The sequence below is a fragment of the Neovison vison genome, chromosome 4, assembly GCF_020171115.1.
Source record: "Neovison vison isolate M4711 chromosome 4, ASM_NN_V1, whole genome shotgun sequence".
Classification (NCBI taxonomy): domain Eukaryota; kingdom Metazoa; phylum Chordata; class Mammalia; order Carnivora; family Mustelidae; genus Neogale; species Neogale vison.
The window spans coordinates 4,787,540-4,808,139 of record NC_058094.1 but is presented as its reverse complement, the minus strand read 5'-3'; the positions used below and the strand labels follow the sequence as shown (position 1 = coordinate 4,808,139).

General features: G+C 50.1%; 1 protein-coding gene across 5 annotated transcripts in view; it reads right to left on the bottom strand.

The window, feature by feature from the left end:
* Window positions 1-20,600, bottom strand: part of FAM135B (family with sequence similarity 135 member B) — a 278,086-nt gene that overhangs the window by 153,190 nt on the left and 104,296 nt on the right. The gene's annotated exons all lie outside the window — the stretch shown is intronic.

Here is a 20,600-nt window from a genome sequence, read left to right as displayed (position 1 = left end):
GGTGCATGTCTCCTGCTTATCCCAACCTCTCCCGTCCCCAAGTCCCCAAAACAGACATGTAATGTCTCAGCCCAGCATCCGCGGCCCCTCTCTGCAGGGAGGGCTTGGAGCTCCCCGGGGAAGGGCAGGCACAGGCTGCTCACACTACAGCCTCTGTCTGGGAACCTCGGACACGTTCCTGCTGTGCTCTGTACCCTGCTCAGTGCGCTGGGCGTGCAGCGATCTCAGACGCTGCTGGCTCTCACAACCAGCACGTGCGACAGACCCTCTGCCCGTCTTCAGCTCTGCCTGGGTGACCGTCAAGAACACCTGTGCACAGCGCATCATGCTAAGATCTCCAGATTTCTTCACCTCTGATCCCTGCGACACCATGAAATAGGTTAGGATACAGAGAAAACAGGTGGACTGTGCTCAGAGCAGGCCACATGCTGGCGGGGCATGGCCACGATCGCTCCCCGAGTGACTGAGACTCCCCTGCTCCAACCTCCACTCTGAGGCCAGCTCTGGCACCTCATCCTGCTTCTCATCAGCCACATCCACAAGGTAAGGCGGCTGCCTGGCCTATCTGCCTCCGCGCCGAGCATCCCGGAATGTTCCGCTCTCCCTTGCCCTTGACCGTGCCCTGATCATTCTGCTGCCTCCCGCCCTGGACTGCTGTGTCCCCTGCAGTCTCATCTCACAGTCAGCAAAAGCCCTCACATATTCCCTGTGTCTCCTTGTCATGGGTGACACCCTGTGCTCCCCAAGGAACGGCTCCTCAAGCCCTCTGCCACAGGGAACCGGTTTCTTTAAATCTCATCTGCACACCACTGGACTCAGAGTGGTGCCGGCTCCCTTGGCTGCTTTCAGACCACGGGGCCCCAGCCCCGTGTCCAACTGGTACCCGTGAGCCCATGTCACTTGGCCATCCCGCCCCATTCCTCCTTTCCCTGCTGTCCATGGACCTCCTCCTGGGACCTACAGAAGCTGGCTCACCCACCATGTGCCTCTCTGGTCCACGGCTACTCTCCTGGTTCGGGGCAGGAGATCAGATGCCCCAGACCCCCGAGTTCCTCATCCCTACAGACCACCTCTCCTCCACCCCATCTCTACAATTCCATCACACTCTGGTCCTTTTAAAAACCAACCTCCTCGGTACCCAAAGCACCCTGCCTGCATTCCTACCCAGACCACAAACCTCTGCCTCCTTTGCTTGTTCAATAAACAGCTACACGGGCACGGTCGTATTCTCAAATCCCTACTCGGGGGCCACACATGGAAGCCAGACCCCGGCTCTGCTTGAAGGGAGTGGAGGAAAGGGGTTGAGTGCCGAAGGAGGGGGTGGGTTTTCATTTGGGGGAGTGGCGGGGATGGTCCCTCTGCCTATTACATGGGAGCCGGGCTGGCTCAGTTAGAAACGGTGCAGCTTTGGACCCTGGTGCCGTGAGTTCAAGCCCCAGGATGGGTGTAGAGATTACTAAACAAAATACATCTAAGCAAAAATAAAATGCCTAGTCTACCGCGTCTCTCCCCGTTATCCTGTCTATGCATGAAGCACATAGCTGCTGTGTGCCCACGGCCTGGCCGGTGGTGTCAGGCCTGAGATCCATCAGTGAGGAGAAGAGATGAAGGCCCTGTCCCGGGGCAGCGCCCCTTCCCAGGGAGGATAAAAAGAATACCGATGTCACATGGGAGCTACTTCCGGGGCTCCTTGGGGAGCAGAGGCAGGAGGCTGCAGGCATGAAGGGTAACCAGAGAACGTCATCTGCACAAAGACTCCATGGGAGGTGAGGAACTATGCTGTGCACACACACGGGGAAGAATGTTCCAGAGAGAGGGGTGTCCCACAGGCCCAAGGGGACCACGTGAGAGGAACAGGACAATGGCTGGAGTGGCCAGAGGGTCAGGAACAGCCTCATGGAACACCACCAAGACCTGGGTGTCTGTTCTGACGGAAGCTGGGAGTCGAGTCCTTGGGAAGTTTGGTGCAGAGAAGTGACGTTCCCCGGCTCAGCTTCTAGAAGGACCCTCTGGATGCTGTGTTGACAGCACAGGGAGAGCGGGGTCAGGGAGGACCAAAGAGAGCGGGTGGGGGCAGGGGCAGGCTCCAAGAGAGGGGACACGTGAGCAGCGAGGACGGCGGGAGAGCAGCGGGTCTGGGGCGCGGGGACGTGTCAGTCACAGGCCTGCCTGAGGGGTAGGGAGGATAAGGAGAGTCTCCAGCGAAGACGGGTCAAGAGTGACTCTGAGGGTCAGTCCCGTGTGGTCGCCTGCAATTCTCAAAGGCAGGCCGCCCCATGTGAGCAGCGGGAGGTCCTCACGGGAGCAGAGAGACTGGGCACCAGCCCACCTCCCAGCAGCCACAGCGGCCTTAGTGCGTTTTCCAGACAAAGTTTTTCCTGCCGGGGCCTCATCCCTTCTGCCTGCCCCTCCTTTTGGCCTCATTCCTCTCACTTATATTTAGCTATTTTTTAATTAATCTTCAGGTCTCTTCTTAAATGCTACTTCCTCTAGGAGCCTCTCCCGAGCCCTCAATCTAAACGAGGGGTCTCCTGTCCTACTTCTGGAACCCCCCGCAGTCTAGGTCATAGCGTGCATTTCAAACCACAGCATCCACCAAGCAAAGAGAGCCGAGGCTGAGTGGCCCCCTCTCGCACTGGACCGATGTATCCGTGAGAACAGGGGTGTGCTACTGCTGTCATAACCAGGAAATGACTACACCTGTCTCAACTACACAGTAGACGCTCAATAAATACCACTTCAGTGTTCCAAAACTCAACAAGGTTGGTCAAATATTTCAACCCCGATCATCCACTCATCACCAAGCGTTAACAGAGCCCTGGGGGCAAGCCTGGGAAGCAGGAATTGATGGGACCCAGATGCCAGGCCCTTACAGTACAAGAGGGAGGTGATGAGTATAAGTGATAGAACAAAGGGAAGCAGGAAGCAGGCTCCTGACCCAGGCTGAGCCATCGGACAGTCTTCAGAGACAGGTGGCCTCTGAGAAGAGATGAGAAGATCCGAGCAGGGGCTAGCAGGGAGAACATCACAGGTGGGAAGGATGCTCCCAGCAGGGGCAGGTGCGAAGCTAGGATAGGTAGTAGCCTGCAGGCTTTCAAGTCAGATATTCTGCTTTGTTCTTTGTTGAATGCTGTTTGCTCATGTGTAAAATAGGAAAGATAATATCTGCTGCTCCAGGATAATTAAATGAAACAATGTAGATAAATGCCAGCTCCATCCCTAGGATACAGCAGGGGCTAAGCACAAGCTGGTTCATGTTTTTTTCCTATTACCTATTTGATAAATGCATGATGAGAGAGAGAGCCAAGGAACAAATGAATGACTATGAGGACAGACGGATAGATAAACTCAGCAGCGCTGTTTCTGTGGCCCCACAGAAGCCACCACTCTGAAGTCAAAGTTATACAAAGCGTAGCAAGCAAGGCAAAGCATGCAAACCTGAAATTGGAACAATATGGAAGATGGGGGGCTCGGACCCCCGTGTGGTTGAAAATCTACCTATCACTTTCTACTTCAGGTAAAATTAACTGCTAGATGCCCAGTGTTGACAGAAATTCTTCCTGATAACATAGTCGATGAACACACATGCTATATGTTCTGTGTATTATATACGGCATTCTTAAAATAAAGCAAGCTAGAGAAAAGACAACATTCCTGATTAAGAATATCATTAAGAACATGGGGCACCTGGGTGGCTCAGTCGGTTAAGCCTCTACCTTGGGCTCAGGTCATGATCCCAGGGTCCTAGGACTGGGTCCCGCATCGGGCTTCTTGCTTGGCAGGGAGTCTGCTTCTCCCTCTGCCTCTGCCACTGGCCCCAGCTCGTGTTCTCTCTCACTCTCTCTCTGATTAAATAAATACGAGATATTTTAAAAAGAAGGAAGAGCAAATACATTTACAGCACTGTCCTGTAAAAATCCATTCATCAGTGGCTCTCCGTATTGTTCAGGGTCAACTGTACAAGAACATATAAGCATTGCAGGGAGTGAGATGCATGTGTTCACGCTGGCTGTACCACCAACCAGCAGTCATGATCCCCCAGGCAGACTGCGTAACAACCACAATGATGATGATGATTCATAATATGCACACAGCGAAAATGTATTGGGAACAGCGCACACACATACATAATTTTTGTTCACAAAAGCCCTAGGAGGTAGGCACTCTCATTATCTATATTTTTCAGATGTGTCCATGGGGATCCTGCCCTGAGGACTTGGGGTCACCAAAGAAACTGATCACTCTGACATCGAAGCCCAGGTTGGGCTGCTGAAATAATCTCTGAGTCTCTTGGGTCCTCATCTGAGAAGTAGCCCTACTCACATGATGTTTCAAAGATGGAAATAAGCCATCCTCCAGGGCGGACTGAGTGAGTATAAATTGACAGAGATACATGCTGTCATCCCCCCTCCTTTCACCTACGTCCCCCTCATACTAAGAAGACTCCTGGACAACCAGAACACAAAGCAGGTCCCTGTTCCCAGTCACTGTTTGAATCTAACTCAGAACAAGTTTGCAGATGCACCCTTTTCATCAAAGAGAACAAGGAGCTTGGGGGAAGGAGCCATTCCCCGAGGGATGCGCTTTGGAGCACTGGTATCACACAGCCTGCTCTGTATGCAAGGACACGTGTCTATGAGCACATGTGTGTGCACAATGTGATACGGTAAGCAGAGAGATATGGCTGCAGAGCAAATCCCCAAAGAAGGATACGGCAGGCTGCCTGTGTGGGACCAGGCCCCCCTGCCCACACCTTGGGATATTTCAGTGATGAGAGAGAAAAGACCTGGATTAACGGTCAGGAAATGGGAGAGCTGGGAAGGTTCTTCACCACCTACTGAGTACTGACAAGGTCAGTTTCTTTCTTGTTTTGGGTTTTTTTTGTTTGTTTGTTTGTTTCTGTTTTGTTTTCTTTTAGAGAGAGAGAGAGAGAATGTAGATGGGGGGAGGGGCCAAGGGACAGGGAGTCGGAGGATCTCCAGCAGACTCCCCACCGAGTGCGGAGCCTGATGCAAGGGTCTATCCCACGGCCCTGAGATCATGACCTGAGCTGAAATCAAGAGTTGGACGCTCAACTGATGGAGCCCCCCGGACACCCCTGGAAAGGGGAGATTTGGACACAACACAGACACGCACAAGGGAAGGTGAGGTTTGGAAACCTGGGACACCGTGTGAGGATGGAGGCAGAGACTGCAGGAATGCCTCTGCAACCCTGACACCACCAGATGGCCAGCAAAGCCAGGAGGGAGGCCTGGAACAGACTCAGGAGAAACTGACTCTGCTGTGTGGACTCCAGGCCTGTGAGACAAAGCCATCCTCTTATGCAAGTCACCCCAAGTTTGGAACTCTTCTGGGAAGCCCAGGGAAGCCAAGACAGCCCCAAGTCCTGCATGGTTACAAGAGTTACCTCTGATTAACGGGGTGTTCTTTCCTGCAGGTCCTGGAAGGGACTCTGGACTCCTTGACGTGACACTCTAGGTGCCGACCATGCTGAAGCAGGGAATACGCTGTCGCCTCCCCTGTCCTTATCAACCACAGGCTACGCTCCTCTATTCCTTTCATTCAGTTAACACTAGAGGAGCTCCTACAATGAGCCCGGCCCAGTTACAGTCTCTTGAGCAACATCAGGGAACACACCAGGTGTTCCTCCTTCCAGGAGCTTATGGCCTACAGTGGGGGAGAAGGGAAGGCAGACACCACCAAAAACACATCAGTAGAGCAAGGTAACAGCATTCACAGAGCTGGGAGAGGAGCTGGGGGGACTCCAGTTTGGAGAGAAGGTCAGGGCAGGTGTTTCAATTTGGATGTGCTGGTAAAGAGTATCCTCACTGGAGATCCGCATGTTGAGGTGTGATCTCAGGAACACCCCCACGGGAGAGTGAGGAAGATAGGACTGGGCGCAGGAGAGATGGGCAGAGATGTAACTGCAACAGGGTCAATCCGTCAGAGGTGACCCTGATCAGGGCGAGGGGGACAGGCCTTTGCAGCGCTCCTCAACCAGTCACTGGATGTCAACAGCCCCAGAGCAGGGGGAGGATGTACATGCAACATTGGGCAGGGCAGAGACTTCCTCTGGAGGTAACCTCTCTGAGGAGGGACCCAGCGGCAGATGCCCAGCCATAAACTCAGAGACCCCTGCGCAGCAGGTCACAGCATCCACTAGGGGAGGGGACTTCCAGCAGTGCTTTGAAAGAGTGAAGGGGTGAACAGCCCAGACACTAGGAACAGCCAACACAAAGGCTCTACCGCAGGGCCAGGTCTGGCACAATCAAGGAGCTCCAGAGACACCTCTCTGGCAGGCGGGACATGAAGGAGGGGAGCGTAAGTGTCCATCGCAGTGACTCTGGCCCTGTTCCCAACAAACTGAAGAGCTCTTGGAGAACTGGAGCAGTATCGCTTTAGAAGGACCATCAGACCTCTACATTGTGAGGGACCAGGGATGGCCAGGGGTGACATCAGGGAGAACAGACAGGGAAGACGATCGTACAAATCCAGATGGGACAGATGCTGGCTTGACCAGCGCATTAGCAGTAGGGGTGAGAAATGTCCTCTTCTGGAGGCATTGTGAGGGGAGAGCCAACCGGAGCTCTGGCTGCGGTGACACGGGGCGGGAGACAGAGAGAAGTCGAGAATGGCTCTCCGATGCTGATCTCCACAACTGGGGGACAGAGTTGCCATTAACGGAAGTAGGGTGACTGACGGAAGAGGTTTGGGAGGGAAGGCGGGAGATCGGGTGTTTGGCCTGGGGGTCATCGGGACAGGAAGACGACAATGAGCCCAGCTCGTGCTGGGCAAGTCTGAAGTCTGGAAGAGGGAAGAGGCGGATGACATCAGCCAGCCAGGAAGCCAATGACCCACGGATGGCATTTAAACCCAGGGGACTGGATACCTCGGAAGTGAGTGTCCGTAGAGGAGCAGTGACAACGGGATTGGTTAAAGCCTGTGATCCCGAATGGGACGCATTTTAACCAGGGGAGGGCAGCTTTGCCTTAAATATCAAGAACCATCCGAGTCCTGTCTACCTGCGGTTTACTCCCTGTATGCGGTAAGTACAGCTCAGCCGATGGACCCTGGGCCCCTCTGGGGACCCAGACATCCATTCGTCTTCTCTCCTCCTCATCTCCCTCCCTGCCACCTCTAAACACTTGAGTCTAAAGATTTATCTCCATCGGAGAGGAGAGAGACAGGAAGAAATCCCATCTCGGCCTCCACGCCTATGCCTAATCCTCACTGCCTCATCTGTTTTCTCAATACCCCGCGCTGGGAGAGTCTTAGGAGGCATCCCAGCTATAAATAAAGCACACCGGTTCCGTTTCCTGACGGCTGCTTCTGGTTCTACAGCTCGCTAAGTCACGGGAAGAGAGAGATCAGAGGTGGGATTTGTGCTTTACACAAAGCTTAGAAATTGCTAATCAATATGATTTTCAGTGCGGTAAGAGACCTCTTTGTCACACGGCTCCGTAAATGTCTCCTGCATCATCACTGCCCCGTTCACATACCTCACCCAGTAATTACGAATTCAAACACATGCCTGTCCATCCTCTTCCAAGCGGACCTGCTCCCCCTGCTACAGTCTCTGCCCTACCCTTCCGCCAAAGGACGCTCTGATCCAAATCTGATCACTCACCTGCTCACAACATCCCATACTCCCCCCCCCTGCACCAACCCCACAAGGAAAAGCTTTAGCTCCTTGGTATGCACCTCTGCCTCCCCCAGGGGCCCTCTCCGACCCCAGCAGCATCAGCTCAAAGAGGGCAGTGGGTGGCGAATGGCCATGGCCATTGGCTCTACTTGGCTTGAACACACTGACTAGCAAAGCCCGGCTCAGGGGTCTGCTCTCCCCAGTCCTGGGGGGAGATTCTCCTGCAGGGTCAGCTCCCATCTCCCTGCATACCAGGTTCTCTGGCTCCATGCTCTCCTCATAAAAACAAACTCTCTGACAACGATGAACCTGGACCATCGGAGGCCAGATTCAAGACACTCTGGGTCCCCATACCCAGAGATCCGTCTGCTGCAGGTGACCCTAGGGAGCTCCCTCCCCTAGGCGCTCGCATCCCTTCCCTTCTGCGATTTCTCTGCTCTGCTGGTGCTTCTGACACCTCTTCAACAGCTTTAGCTCAGACACTCTGTGTGTTTCTTCACCTTCAGATGGAATGAAATGGTGGTTTTTCTCTTGGAGTCCCGCCTTGCTGACAGAGCGCAGAACAGTGTCGATCGTCCAGGCTTGGCAGACAGACGGCCACGAATTCAAACCTTGGCTGTGCTGTAGGATAGCCAGGTATCTCTCCAAGCCTCAGTTTACCCATCTGGAAGATGGAAGTAATAATCCCTAACTCACAGAGCTGCCAGTATCACTGGGTGAAATGATGTCCTAAAGCTCCTGACACACGGTCTGAGCTCACAAAGTGTCACAAGCCACTGAACACCCGTGAGCTGATGAATCCGAGCCCAGGTTCCTGCCTGGCCTTGGACTCAGCTCCCTGGTTGCCTCCAGACCTGTGGACTCACATCATCTACCCTGACGGACTGGAACACCTCCCCTCCACTTCATCTACTAATTCACCCCAGGGGACAGTTGGTTTCCACTGCAGCCCCTCTCTCCCCCTCCACATGACCTAAAAGCCCCAATTCTTCCAACCCCACTGCTTTGGCGTTGCCCACATGCTCTCCCTACGAACCGCCTTCACCACCATCATCAATTTCCTCACCCCAAGCATCCTCCTCTTCCCTTCCCAAGTGTCATTTCTACAGTCTCCGCAACCCGCTTCCCCCTTCCTTCAACCGTCCCGTAATCATCCCTTAGCTGCAAGGTGTCATCCTGGCTCTAAGGTACAGCAAACCTGCCCGTCATGATGATCAGGACAAACGCCCCCTCCCAGTCTACAGAAAGACCACCTCTACACAGCCTTCCCGGACACCACGGCACTTTCTGGGAGATGCCACACTTTTTCATCTCCAAGCCTTGGCCTGTGGGGGTCTCAATGCCTGGGATCCCCTCTCAGTCTTTATGTGACTGGTGAGCCCTCTCCTGCAGGTAACGTCCCTGGGGAGGGGGAAGGGCATCCTTGCTTGTGCTCTGCTTTCTCGTTCGGGATGCCACTCTCTTGACTTGCATCTCTAACTCCCATAGTCCTCTGTGAACAACTTGAGTTCATGTCTCTGTCTTTCTCCTGGTTCTACCAGAGTTCCTAGGGCAGCGCTGAGTAAAGCAGAACCCAGTGTCCCCTGGACAAGTAAGTTAACAAGTTTACAAATGCACAAACAGAGGAACGGGAGATGACAGGAATCTGCTTCCCATTGGGTCTGTGTGTATGTGTGTGTGGGAGCTCCAAGGAGGGGAAGCCACACATTCCCTCTTGAGGAAGATGACATCGGGGAAAGCTCTAGTGGGTAGGAAAGAGGGGGAGCAAATGCTCATCTGTGAGGTTCTATTTAGGGGAAGAAATTCTGTCGCTGCCTGCCCGCCCGTCATTAGCCAGGAGGACAGAATTCCCCATACATCATCCTCTCACTCCGAACGGAAGAATGCAGGCGGGTGGCGGGCGGCAAGGAAAGCCAGTCTGAGTCTGATTCCCCCTCGACTGTGGTACCCTGCCGTGCTGCTGTTAGCGGAAGTAGAGTATTGACTGAAAGGGGACACAGACCTCCTGCCATCTGAACACCCAGCCGGCCCCAGGGAAACAAAAGTGCCTCGTGGGCTGGAGACAGAATGTCCAGACTCTGGGGTCCAGGCACCCCCAAGGGAAGCCCTCCCTCTGGCCACTGGCCAAGCGCGTGAACCTGTGCACCCGCTGAGCCTACAGAGCCCCTGCCGCCTCTGCAGTGCAGGGACACTACTCCCTGCTGATTTATGGGGTTGTGAGAGGTTGTTTGTAGTGATCCAGAATTTTTAAATTTTCTTCTCCAGTGAAATTCTGGTTGACTCCAGTGGGCTGAGACAGAATTCAAGAGGTGGCTTCATCAAATGAAAGGAAAGAGAGTTTTTCAAAGAAAGCCAAGAATGTCACCTTTTGGGGGAACACAGAGCAGATTGGTGAGTACAAAGATCTGCTATTTTTAGGAAGAACAGGGAAGGGCCAGCCTTCTACTGGCGACTCCCCTTTTCCCGGAAGTCCCCAGACAGTAACTTCAGAGACTAAAAGGTCTGCACGTGGGGCAGGTGGAGCCCTGGAGACCCGAGCATGGGCTGGAGGGGACATGTGCAGACTTGTGTGGCTCCTAAGAGCTCCTCACCCTGAAGGAGTGGAGAGCTACTGCCCGACGCCCCAGAGCCCCGAGTCAGTTCTGAATTCCTTGGAGCCCCAGAGCGCACCTTCCGCAGGAGCTCAGGAGGAGACGGAATGGAGGTCTGGGAGTGAGGGTTGCTCAGCGGAAAGTCATGTCCTTCCTCCCCGTGTTGGACGGTCAACTAATCTCCCTCAACATTACCAGGGACTTAGAAGCACAAGAAGCAGAAAAATTACTATTTTCAGGGTAACCGGTTTTTATTATCAAGCATGAAACATTTCCTGATTATTTAAAAAAAAAAAGCCATGACAAATTCTAAATGATAAAATGTGTATTCTAATATTTAAAAAAAAATAAAACAATGTCCAAGAAGAGAGCACTGGTGAAGTAATTTATGATTGATCCTCTGTAAGGGAACCTTTTCAGCTATTACACATAAAGGAATGTGCAGGGTTATAGGAAGTGCTCCCAAAAGGGAAAGAGAAAAAATAGAGACCAAACTGGTCTACCACATTTTTGTAAAGGAAAACACGTGTGCATATAAAATAGCGTTTGCTCAGTGAAAGAAAAGGGAGGAAGGAGAAAAAGAGAGGGAGACGGAGAGGGGGAAGGAAAAGAAGAAAGAGGGGGAGGAGAGGGACAGGGGAGGGAGGAAGGGACAAGAAAGGGGAGAGAGGGGAGGAAGGGGGGACAACGGGGGCAAGGGGGAGGGGGAGGGGATAGGGAGGGTGAGGAAGAGGGAGAGGAAGGAGGGGGAGAGAGGGAAGGGGACAAGAGGGTGGAGGAAGAGAGGGGGAAGGGGGCAGGGAGGGAGAGAAGAGAAGGAAGGGAGAGGGAAGGGCAGGGAGGGCACAGGGAGAGGGAAGGTGGGAAGGAATTTTGACGATAAAAGTAATAGGTGAGTGTGAAAAACGAGGAAAAGTACAAGATGAAACTGTCACCATGATTCCTTCACTAGGCAAAATTATCTGATTTATGTCTAAGGGTGTAATTAGATGTTTACAATGAGGAAATCTGATGAAATGCAATTAAAAACTGCTTTTGAGCAATATTGGACAATAAGAGTCTTTAAGGACCTCAGTCAATCCCTTACGCTTTCTACTCTGACCCAAGAGCCAAAGAACCTTCTAGAAAAGAAACCTCTGTGATTTAGTATATCTCTATTGACTACGTTTCTCAAGAGTCCCCAAGGGAATTATTTCTTTAGAAATGTGTTGCGCATTGAAGTTGATGAACGAGTAGACTTACATGTGCTCACCACACACACACGCACACACACGCGCACGCACACACGCACACACACAAAGCAGTAACTAAGGGAGGTGACAGATGTGTTAACTAACCTTATTGTGATCCCTTCAAGAGATAAATGAGGCCGAACCAGCACACGCACACCTTAGACTTACGTGACATTATGGGTCAGTGATATCTCAGTAAAGCTGGAACAAAAGAAAGGTGACATTCTCACTTTGTAGATCCCGTGTATGAGGTAAAGACCAGGAAGCAGGACTTCCCCCAGGGAGGCCAATCTGAACCAATATGGCGTCCACTACATTTTTATAAGGATCTTATTCATTTGAGAGAAAGAGAGCATGTGCAGGAGCAGGGGGAGGGACAGAGGGAGAGAGAGAGAGAGGCAAGCCCCCTGCTGAGCAGGGAGCCCAGTGATGCTGAGTTGGATGTGCGGCTTGACACAGGGCTCTATCTCAGGACCCTGAGACCATGACCCGAGCCAAAGTCAGACACTTGACTGACTGAACCACACAGGCGCTCCTAAAACATTTTAAGACCAGGAAGGCTTTACCTCTTCCTGGGGGATTAGTTGTGGTGACTATTAAAACACAGAAAGGAACTACCCAATTCAGGCTCCAGCCAGTTCAGTGGTCTGTTTCAGGCCCTCTTGATGAGCCCCACAAGGTCTGGACCTCATTTTAACTAAGAGCCTTACAAATACCACCTCACTGGCTTCAAACATGATCCCGCAAGGCCAGTGAAGAAACAGACCAGAGGTTAGCAACTTGCCCTTGGGCACCTGGCTAATAACAGAGAAAACTGAATCCAAATCAAGATCTGGGTCTGTGCTCCGTCCACCTTCAGGACCAGAGGCCTTTCACTCCCCTGAGAGGACTTTGCAAGAACCACTTTGAGTTCAAAACAAGAAAGGGCCACTCTGCCCAGGGGTTTCTGCTTGGCCTCTGATTCCCCCTGTGGGCAACTCTGAGCTCTCCAGAAGCATGTTAATCTGAGCCCCCTGGGAGGGGTTCTTCTTCATAGACCTGCTGAGCCTATCCTTAGCCAGGGGTTAAGAGGATAAAAGGCTTAAATCATCAAGCTCAGAAGTCCCAGATTCAAAGGCAAAAGAAGAAAAAATGGGGCAGGACAATTGTTGACAGGAATGTGGATTTGCTAGAAAAATAATCCGGCATCTCCCAAATGCATAAATACTTGAGTAACGGTCATAGGAATAATTCTAACAAGGCCTTTTGACAGGGAGGAGGAGATCAAAGTTTTTAATTACAACAATTATGGAATTTTATTCTTAGAGATCATGGAGTCAACCTACATGCCCTGAGCTAGAAGGAACCCTTGACTCAGACCGATAAAAATCCTGAATCACGCTGACTTGTAAAAAAGTAAAGGGAATCTGTCTGTCCACACACGTGGAAAGTCATGGGCCTGAACTGATACATTAGATCTCTGATTTCTGTGCCATGAATATCGTGCCCACTGGCCATTCATCAGGGCACACAGTCCGTCTTCACAGCAAATGGACCACAGTCAATGCCCTGGAGATACTCACCGGTGGGTCCCACATGCCCTGCCCTCCCAGAGTCATCCTGGCCTCTCTTTACCCAGCAATGCTGGACATCCAGTGGGGTTCTCAAGCACTGTAATCCCACTCCCATTCAAAAGTGAGGGAATGAATGAAAAGGACAGCAACTTATTTTAATAAGAGAAGCGAGGAAAAGGATTGTTTCTGACAGAACCAGACAAATCAATTAATTGATCTCTGGCAAGCAAAGATAATTGTATTTCTGAGTCCATTAAGGCACATCAGAGCTGGTTAACTCATTTCACAGGGAACTGGCTGTCGTTGGCCATTAGGTGATGATGGGGACGTCGAGGCATAAACACAAGATGGCATTTTCCTTCAGGCAACCCTTGACTTATGACTCAACCATTTTCACTCTGGTAGAGAAAAGGCAGGTGAGTTTGTTCAAAGGGGATCTCAATCCTAATAATTCTTTGAGTGTCTGACCTTAAATATCAGATCTGATAATACTGATTGAGGCCAGGAGATGAATCTCAACATCAGGGAAAACCTTCACTCAGAAAGAAAGCCAGTTTGATATTGAGCTTTGTCTGAATTAAGACTTAAAATGGAATCTTAATACATTTTCAAGGACAAATGTTGGCTCCCTTTTAGCAAATAATATTGGGTATACCGCATGATAAGCACAAATGAGATCTTAATAAATTGATGACTAAAAATGTTCACATAGTGGAGGGTTTATACATGTATACTTTATACTTGTTTGCTCAAGTACTTCTTTATGAGAAGACTATTGTAAATGAAGTAAGACTTTCCCTTCTGCATTCTGGCTTCCAGAATCTATACTGGAAAATTTACACAGAATCTCCATGGGCTCTTGAGCAAGAGGCATCCACGTGCAAAAGGAGGTAAGATCCTGTCTCCTCCTGGGGAAGGGGAGATGTCACAGTCCTGCTACAAAGGAAGGGACCTGGGCCTATTCTGTTTGGAAGAAGAGGTTTTCAAACAAGGCCGAGTTTGCTCAGTGTGTGGACTCTTTCCTTGGGTCCTAACCCAGTCATTTTCCACCTGGGAACCACCTGTGAAACTTTACCAGTGCTGGTGTCTGGGGTCCCACCCTAGAAGTTGTTTATTTAATTAGCCTGGAGGGTGGATGATTGCAGATGATTGCAGCACACAGCCTAGGTTGATACTGTCATAGAAACTTTCTGTGCTGTTACCCCAGACTCAGATGGAGAACACGCAAAGACGTGGTTTTCTGAGCCTCATGACCAGCATTTCTGACTTGGTAGGTCTGGGACAGGGCCAAGGGTCTGCACCTCTAATGGAAGTGTAATGGTGACACTCCCGCCCATGGACCACACTCTGACACGCAGTGATGTAAATGGTACGTTAGAAATCAGGAAGTGTTTTCTCACCTTGGGGATCCCCCTAGTTGCAAGAAGTTCTCAAAGAAGCAGAAAGTTCTATCAGGGCAAATATAAGCTCTCATGGATCTCCAAGGAGATGCCAGCCTCTGCCAGGTCAGGCACAGGCCATATAAAGTCAGGTAAGATCGGGTCCCTTAAGGAGCCTCAAGCCCCTTGACAAGAAGACAAAGCCAGACAGGACATCACCACTATGCCCTTCTGCAGCCTGGTCCTGTCCCCCACCATTGATGTCTCAGAACATCAGTGGCACTGACATTAGCATCCTGATAGTCACCAGTCTAACAAGAGACCACCTGAGGCAAGTTCTGTGATCCTCCAGACCCACCTTCGCACTCTTTGCGTCCCCGGGGCCTTCCAGGTGGGCTCTGCTTTCTGACACTATCGAGCCATTCTGTGGTCTGGTCCTCCCGGGTCCTCTGCATGGCTGACTCCGACCCACTTTTCAAATGACAGCTTTGGGTGATCTCCTCCTAGGACACCTTCTCTGACTCTATGCACAGAGTGGCTTCCCCTGCTGTTTCTCTTCATAGCATCCGAAGTCCGTCTTTGTCACAGAACTTACCCTACCTGGTGGTCATTCCCTGTGTGTGTATCTGCCCCCCTTATTAGCTGGCAAATGCTCTGTGGGCAGAGTCTCTCATCTTCATGTTTCTAGAGTCTTTTACAACAGCACACGCTTACTAGTGTTTATAGGAATGGCGATGTGAGTGGACGGTGGAATAAAACTCGGAGAGGCAGGCTTTTAAAATTATGGGAATGAGGGATTCCTACAAACTGGGCTGGATACAGTAGATAAAGATCAGTCAACAAATAGTCTGACATGAGATTATATTCAAGCTAGAACTTAACAGGGTAGAATTTTCAAGGCAGATATTACAAGAAGGACATTCAAGAATGATCTGAGCACAGACAATAAAAGTGTAGAAATTTAAGGTCAAGCCATTTAGGCTTTGAACACTGAGCTGGGTGAGAGCATGAGCAAGCTGGAGGGTTGTAAACAGGAAAGCAGGTGGTCCCACTATTCATAGTGACGACAGCTTAGATGGTAGTTACGAGGCACCAGGCACCAGGCTAGCTGTTCTCATATCAATTCATGCAATTCATACCATAAGACTTCTTCTGATTACCCTGTGAGACTGTGTCATCACCTTTTTACAAGTGACAAAATGGTGGCTCAGAGTGTTTTAAAAGGACATTTTCACCCTCTCAGAGCCTACAAGGGGGCAGAGTGTGGCTTCACATTCAGGTCTGACCCCCAAGCCAGGTTCCCCAGTGCCTCCCTGCCCCTGCCCTTTCTGTCAGGATGAGGCCTGCTGCCAGGCATGGGCTGACAATTCACAGTGCATGTTGACTGGTTTCAGGAGATATTTTCCCTTGGAGAATTTACTTCAGTCAATATAGACTCTGGAGAAATGCAAGTTGACTGTTTGCTCAAAGCAAACACCACCAAGAGGCAATATGCATTCTGGGACTAGAAAAACCATCCACAAACGTAAATGTACGAGAAGCAAGTAATCTCCGAATGGGGCAGAATCTCATGCAATATTCTCAGTTCTGCATCCACATGCTTTTGACACAACTCACAACGTCTACCTGACCAGAAGAGACAGTGATGATCTGGAACATCGGGATGGAGGTACAAGGGGCAAGTCTCATTATCCGAGAAACTGCTGAAATGTGGATACCCACAGTCAAATTCAGTGTGAGGAAGGACATTTCCCCTTCCTTTGCAATCCCTAACTCTAATTTTTACCTCCCAAGGACCTTTGGAGCACATGCTCAGACCCAAAAATGGGCCAGCCTCCCCAATGCTGCCTTCCTTTTCTTCAATGACACATGGAAATCCTCAGTTTTCTTTCATGTGGGGTGCACCTCGCCTGCTAGGCTTAGATCTCAGTCATCACTTCCCCATGGAGTGTTTGCTGGGTAAAGTAACTTCATCTCACCATGAGCATGGTTCCTGTGGGATTCGGAGCAGGAAAACACTTGGTGATAGAGCTGTATGGACCACAGCTGCTGGGCGCCCCTCCGAAGGATGCAGAATCCTGGCTGGTGCTGTACCTAGCCTGTCCACGGCTCTCTGCAGCCTTGACCCAGGGGACTGGGAACTCTTAACTTCAAGGTCTTACTGCTGGCAGGACTCTAGAGAGCTTAGAACCCACTCTGTTCTCGTTAGAGCTCTGCCTGCCTTCATTCAAATGATGTCCCAGCCTCATGGCCAAGGCTGCTAGGAAGCCCACCATCAGTATGCTCCATCCTAAGATGATGTCCTCATCCACATCAAAGTGCCAATACCGTGAAGGGTTGGCATGGAGAGCAGGAAGAAATTTCTGAGAGCCTTTGTTCCACAGACCCGTGGTCACCAACTGCCGATGAATTCATACTTACAGTAACAACATCCTCAAGCATGCAACTCCAATATACGTGTATTTATTTACAATCCCATACCCATATGATTGCATAATCCTACACAATATTCATTGCAAGCATAAAGAAGGATCTTTTAAAAGTGAGATAAGGAATTCAATAATACTTGTTTTAAAAATTAATTACTTTTTATATTAAAGGAACATATAACCTTTTTGCTCTTACTAAAAATATGCATATAACAGTGATTCAAAATTCTGGTTTTAATTTAGTCTAATTAAATACTAGACTTCAGTGCTGAGCATGCTACACAAGACAACTCTTCAAAACACACAGACCTAGAGGATCTTGGGCAGGCAGAGTGAGTCACGGTTTCCTCACTCGTCTGGTAAACTCCTTAACCAACTGCGCAGGGCCTTCTTCCAGATCTGGGTGTGTTGAAATGTCCTGCTTCTGGTAACGGTTTCATACAACACTTAGTCAACACCTGAAGCCCCAGAATACCACTAGGATTAGGTGTATCATGAAGAATTACAGTTACAACTCCATATATCAAATAGTTCTATACATAAGTTCAGATTTCTAAGCCTAGTCATTTTTGAATCTGATCAGCTTTGCCATTCCATCCCAGGGTGCATGCGTGAACACGCTGAGCAGGAGAAGACCAGGGCAGTGCTGTCTTTTCCTGCTGTTCACCATACTTTCATTAGTAATATTACCTTCGATTCATGATGGCTTTACAGTACTTATTTTTAAGCCGCTTGCTATTTTATGAGGGTTAGTGTAATTAAAGGAAGAAAACAGTTTACGGATGTGTATACCTGTCCAGTCCCAAACTGTAGTATCTGGCAATGTGAGGGTGATGTCATCAATTCGTCTGTACTGTGGGAGGCCCTTTCATTTGATGCCAGAGTCACAACTAAGTGCCATATGGACACAAATTTTTCCAGGGTCATTCTGGATTCTAATTATTAATAGAGCTTGATTTCCCTTTGATTTTTTTAAAAGATTTTATTCATTTATTTGTCAGAGAGAGAGAGAGCACACACAAGCAAGGCGGGGGCACAGGCAGAATAGGCAGCAGGAGAAGCAGGCTTCCTGCTGAGCAAGAAACTCCATGTGGGACTTGATCCCAGGATGCTGGGATCATGACCTGAGCCAAAGGCAGCAGTCCAACTGACTGAGCCACCCAGCATCTCTTCCCTCTTATTTTTGATGAAAAGAATTATAAATGGAAGTTGTAAAATTTTCTTCCCACATCTTGATGGATGTTTCGTGTAGCCCTGGGGAGGGGGGAGGCAGCCCACCCTGGAGACCAAGCTTACATCATAGAAAACAAGCAACTCAGCCCCAGAACCCCTGTCTATTATGTTAGAGCTTCAGATTTTTCCATCCCCCTGATCCCAAGTTACCCATGGGGCAAAGTAAAGACACTACCACTCAGGCTACGGTTGGTGATGAGGATTTAGGAACTCATCAGTAGAAGTGTCTAACAGATCATAGACACATGACATTCTCCAACGTGAACAGGAGAATGGGGTTAGGTACCAAATGGGCTCCAGGAAGCAGTAACCAAGCCAGGACTCGAGAAGCTGGGCCCCAAGCTGAGCGTCTTCTCACTACACCGCAACTTCTGATCAGGTGAGGACGGTCCAACGGATGCTGACGAGCTTCTGGAGGATGCCCAGATCTTTGCTTCCTGAAAACTTAGCTCCAGAACCCCAACCAGAAATGAGGGCCCCCGTCCCTGGGGCATAGATGGTCCCAGGATCATTGCCCGTTCCCCGCACCGCCTGCTTCAGGTCACCCACCCACATGTCCTGGCCACTGAATCTCTGCACAGAACAAGGAGCCATCACACAAGGCGCACTGGAAGCAAAGACTCCGAACGATCCTTCTGAACCTGGAGACGGACCCGGGCGGCAGAGGGTGAAAGTGTGAGATGGTCTCTACTTCTCCGCCCTGAGTCTAGACTGTCCTTGCACTTGGCCTTGGCCAGCGGAAGGCCCGGGAAGCCCCTCTGTGAGTTCGCGGCTCCCTGGCAGGATGTCGTGTGCTTCCACTCCTGCCTGTAGGGCTCCTCTGCCGCCTCCCAGCCGAGGGCCCAGATCTGGAGCAAACCACGGCAGGGGCAGCCAGGCCCGTAATCCAGCTCAACCTGCCTGCCCTCGGAATCCACAGCGGAATGGAAAGCTGCAGTTTGAAGGCACTACGGTTAAGGTTCAGGGTACTCAGTTCCGTGGCAAAAACAAACCAATAGATGGAACCAGTTAAAAGCATCAAGTTGAACAAAGATCAAAAAGCTTCAAGCTTTTAAAATCAAATGCTTGATTTTCAAGTAACCTTCCTCCTCTCTCCGGGGACCTCCCCTCCTCCCTTCTCAGACTTGTGTTTCGGGACCAAGGAGGACACCGGCAGCTCATCCGCAATTCCTGTCGAAACCAGTTAGATCCTGTATTTCCCAACGAAACAGCCCATCCCCTTCCTCTTACGGATTTCAATTTTGAAGGCTGTGGGCTGCCAGCTGCCTCCTTTGGCCCCGCACAGCAGTAAAACTAGTGTTCCTCTTTATCCCTAACCCTGTCTTGGGTTGTATTCTGGCTCTGAAGTATGGAGGTCAGTTTCCCACAACAGAGATACCTCCTATTTTGCACTGTTAACTTGAACACATCACCAATGCAGTCTCTATGAACTTAGGTTTCCTTGTCTGTAACCCAGGGAAAGCAGCGGCTGCCCCGGGAGAGCCCAGAGCCCTCCGGTGGGACTAGATGCTTCACATACACCATCCACATGGTTATTATCTTGTAGGCTTCGTGTATTATCGTGTATGCTTCACATACACCATCCACGTGGTTATTATAGACCTTGAGAGGAAGGTCTGTCCTGAAGACCTATTGAGATCACACATATACAGCACCAAATTCAGCGCATCCTTAAAGACTACAAGCAATTGCATTTTAATTCTTTGCTTAAAGAGGACATCATAAATTTTCAGTCCTTGAGAGATCTAGGCACAGGTATTAGGTATGATACACAGTTTTGGGGAAATGGGCCTACAAATATTGATCACGAAGACATCTTATTGTCAGAGCTATACAAGCAAGCTTCATTTCCAATAAATTAACTTCCCAGTAAAACTGACCAACATACATCAAGGGAAGAGGAACCCAGAAGAGCAAAGGTGGACAGGAGCACAGGAGGGAGGGGAGAAATTCACATGCTCAAGTCTGTCAGTGTGTGGGTGATTTTCAACCTCACTAAACGTTTGGATGTTCCACTTGGCAGGAAAAATAATGAAAATCCTTTTCTTGTTAATCCAAAATGTCCTACCTCCTGTCCTTACCACCTCTATTTCCTGCCAGGAGAAACACACACACAAACACAAGGACCCTTGAACAACAATGGGGTTCGAGGCACCTACCCACAGTCAAAAATCATGTAGGACTTTGGACTCTCCCAAAACCTAACTACTACTAGCCTACTATTGACCAGAAGCCTTACTGATCATATAGACAGTCAAATACACATATTTTGTATGTTGTATGTATTACACACTGTATTCTTAACCTAAAGGAAGCTAGAGGAAGGAAAATGTTATTAAGCAAATCGTAAGGAAGAGAAATAACATCCATAGTGCTATGCTGCATTTAGAAATCCATGTTCTGGGGTGCCTGGGTGGCTCAGTGGGTTAAAGCCTCTGCCTTTGGCTCGGGTCATGGTCCCAGGGTCCTGGGATCGAGCCCCGCATCGGGCTCTCTGCTCAGCAGGGAGCCTGCTTCCTCCTCTCTCTCTGCCTGCCTCTT